The following is a 4,098-nucleotide window of genomic DNA, read 5'->3' as shown; positions in this document are numbered from 1 at the left end:
CCCCCTCCTCTCCCTCTTTCTTCTCTTTCTCTTTCTCTCTCCTCTCCTCCTCCTGCTACTCTTCCACTCCTTCTTCCTTCGACCCACCTGTGGTATAATTCCATTTCTCAACTACATTTCTCCGACAATCACGGACGCCGTCCGGTCGACAGAATCGCCTCCCCAACCATGTTCACCGTCTCTCTTCCTATACATTGCTGCCAATATCGACGATGACCTCCATCGCACACACACACACACACACACCCATATATATATATATATATATATATATATATATATATATATATATATATATATATATATATATATATGTGTGTGAAAAAATATATATATGCACACATACATATATGTGTAGATATTTATATATATATTCGTCTATGTATATATATATATATATATATATATATATATACATATGTGCACACATATATATATGTATATACATATTTATATATATGTATATATATATGTACATACATAATATGCATATACACGTAAATACACAAGGACACACACACACACACACACATGAATAAGCACAATGCATTAAAGCCTCTTCGATTTTTTTTCTCCCCGTCGTTCGGCCGTCTTTGGTAAGGAGACATCTTAAGACTACGTGAACTCTGGAAGAATTTCGGTTTTCCATTTCTCTTGTTTTTCTTCTTTTTTCTATTTCCATCCCTCCCCTCCCCCACCCTTTGTTTATTTCTTTATTTCTTTATTTCTTTGCAACTACGTCCAAAAGAAATAAGACGAGAAGGAACAAGCTTTCATGATATTGACTATTAGGTTGGATGGCAGGTGGGCTGGGCGGCTGGTTCGTCGGCTGGTTGGCTAGCTGTTTGGTTCTACAGGATTGGGGTGGGGGTGGAGGGAGAGTGAATGATGGGGAGGGGGTCACTGAAGAAAGCGAAAGGGTGTAAGGTGTACGGCAGAGTTTCTTATCGGCGGATCGATTCGACATCAAGCATTCGATCTTAAATGCTATGGAGGTTGCATTCAAAGAGTTTTCTTTGACTACACACGAAAAACTATGCAGACTCATAAATATACAGGTAAATATGAATATACAACACACACACACACACATAAACTCATATATATGTGTGTGTGTATGTATATATATATATATATTATATATATATATACATACATACATACATACATATATACATATATGAATATATATCTGCATATATATATATATATGTATATATATGTATAAATATATGTAGGTATATATAAACATGTACGAATGTGTGCATGTATATATGTATACATATATATATACACTGCTGTTATATATATTTATACATATATATATAAATATATGTATATATATATAAAACAGCATTTATATATATATATAACAGCAGTATATATATATATATATATATATATATTATATATATACACATACCTACATAAATCTACACATGCAGGACAAAAGCATATATATACATAGCTAAACATACTTAAATAAAGAGATATAGAATATGATAGTCAGTATTATTGCAAAAATGAAAAAAAGGGCCTCCATGACAATGTGAAAGGAAAGAAGAAAATAACTGGGTTATTGCTTTTGTTTAGCCCAAGGTCAATCTCGATCCAGCAGACCTATGATCAAAGCGTTCCAGATATGATATAGCCTGTATTTCATTTCTTATTTTACCCAGTCACAGTGCACCTTCCTTCCTTGTGCCGTTAGATCGATAATCGACCGTTATTGATTTCACAAGAGTTTGGTGCTCGTCTTGGAATTTTCGTCAAAGAGTAGCAATCTTTTACTCGTCTCAGTCATTAGACTGCGGCCACGCTGGGGCATTGCATTAAATTTTTAGTCGAATGGATTGACCGCAATACTTTATTTAAAACTTGGTACTTATTCTATCGAACTTTTTTTTTACCGAATCTGCGAGATGACGGGAGCTGAAAGACATCAAGAACGGTTATCAAGCGATGGTGGGGGACAAACACGGACACACACACACATACACATGATGGGCTTCTTGCAGTTTCTGTCAAGCAAATCCACTCATAGGTGCAAGTGGCTGAGCACTCCACATACACTTGTACCCTTAACGTAGTTCTCGGGGAGAGTCAGCAAGACACAGAGTGTCACAAGACGGGACCGTTGAAATAAAGGCACAACAGAAACAGGAAGAAAGAGTGAGAGAACGTTGTGAGGAAAGAGTACAGCAGGGTTCACCCCACCTGCCGGAGCCACGTGGGGCTTTAGGTGTTTTCGCTCAATAGACACTCACAATGCCCGGTCTGGGAATCGACACCGCGATTCCTTAATCAGTGGGCCATTGCGCCTCCACACCTGTGTGTATATATATATACTATTATATATATAATATATATAATATATGAGTATTGTGTGTTTATACATGTATATTATATATATATATAGTATATATATATATAATGAGTATATGTGTGTTTATACATGTATATCTATATATATATATATATATATGGGATAGGGGTAGTATATATATATATATATATATATATATGAGTATATGTGGTGTTTCTACATATGAGTATATTTATATATATATATATATATAATAGTATATATTGATGTGTGTTTTACATGAGGTATATATATATATATAATATATATTAGTATATGTGGGTTTATACATGTATATATATAATATATATATATATGAGTATATGTGTGTTTATACATGTATATATTATATATATATATCTATATATGATATATATGAGTATATGTGTGTTTATACATGTATATATATATATATATATATAATATATATTATATATATATATATGAGTATATGTGTGTTTATACATGTATAATAATATATATATATATATATAAATATAATATGTGTGTGTGTGTTGTATGTAACAGTCGTCGTAGTTGTGGTTGCTGTTGTTGTTGTTGGTATTGTTGTTGTTCTAGAAATGGTGACCGTTTCGTTTGCAGCGCGGCTGTCAACTTGTAACACTCGCCAGAGAAATGGTTGACAAGTAAACCCCCGAAGCAAGCTAAGCCATCGAATTAATGAAGAAATTCCTTTCCAAACATGGAATAGACACTCAGAAATCGATAAATTAATTGCTTAAACGAATTTTACTGAAAGGGATATTAAATCGGTAAAAGCTTTTCTGACTTTATTTCAAGACAATAAAAAATAAAACTCACCGAAATCGGGGGAAAAAAACAAAACGAAAATCATAATAAAAACCACCGGAACAATTTTATCCTCCTTATTTTTTTTTGGTATGTTTTATGGGTTTTTGTTAGTGCTGTTGTTGAGTGTAGTGCATGGCTGTCTAGTTCCTGCGGTTATTTGTTTTGTACTATTGCGGTTATTGTTCTTTTTGTTTTTAAATTCCAAGTTTTTGCGTTGGAAATTCATCGCCATATCCTTTAGAACATTGGCATGTGTTCGACCAAATCTCTTTAACAGCGGCACCAGCAACAGCAACAGCAGGAACAGTACCAGCGGCAGCCGAGTTAGAATCAAGTCAGATAATATATATATATGTCTGTCTAATGACCATTTAGGTAAGAAAAAAAATAAAAGAGGAAAAATTCTTTCTCTCTGCTATTATTTTCTCTGTGAATACGGTTTGGCTTGCAAGAAAAAGTCTGGAGATTGATTTATGGAAATTGGCACCGTATTCCTTGTTTCATGCAACTCTGGAATAAAGATCTTTTTCCTCCCTCCCTTTCAGAATAACAACGGAAAAGTAACAAAACCAAAAAGGGGGAAATAAAATATATATATATATATATATTATATATATATATATATATATATCTATATACAGATAAACGTATGTACTTATATATATGTGCGAGTGTGTGTGAGTGTATTCATATATATGCATGTATGCACATATAGGCATAAATATAACCTATATGTACATGTATATTTATAGATGTGTATGAATCTATATATACGAATATATTTGTATTTATATATATATATATAGGCATAAATATAACCTATATATACATGTATATTTATAGATGCGTATGAATCTATATATACGAATATATTTGTATATATATATAGGCATAAATATAACCTATATATACATGTATAT

This window comes from Octopus sinensis, linkage group LG22, assembly GCF_006345805.1.
Source record: "Octopus sinensis linkage group LG22, ASM634580v1, whole genome shotgun sequence".
Lineage (NCBI taxonomy): Eukaryota > Metazoa > Mollusca > Cephalopoda > Octopoda > Octopodidae > Octopus > Octopus sinensis.
This window is presented reverse-complemented; position numbering follows the sequence as displayed.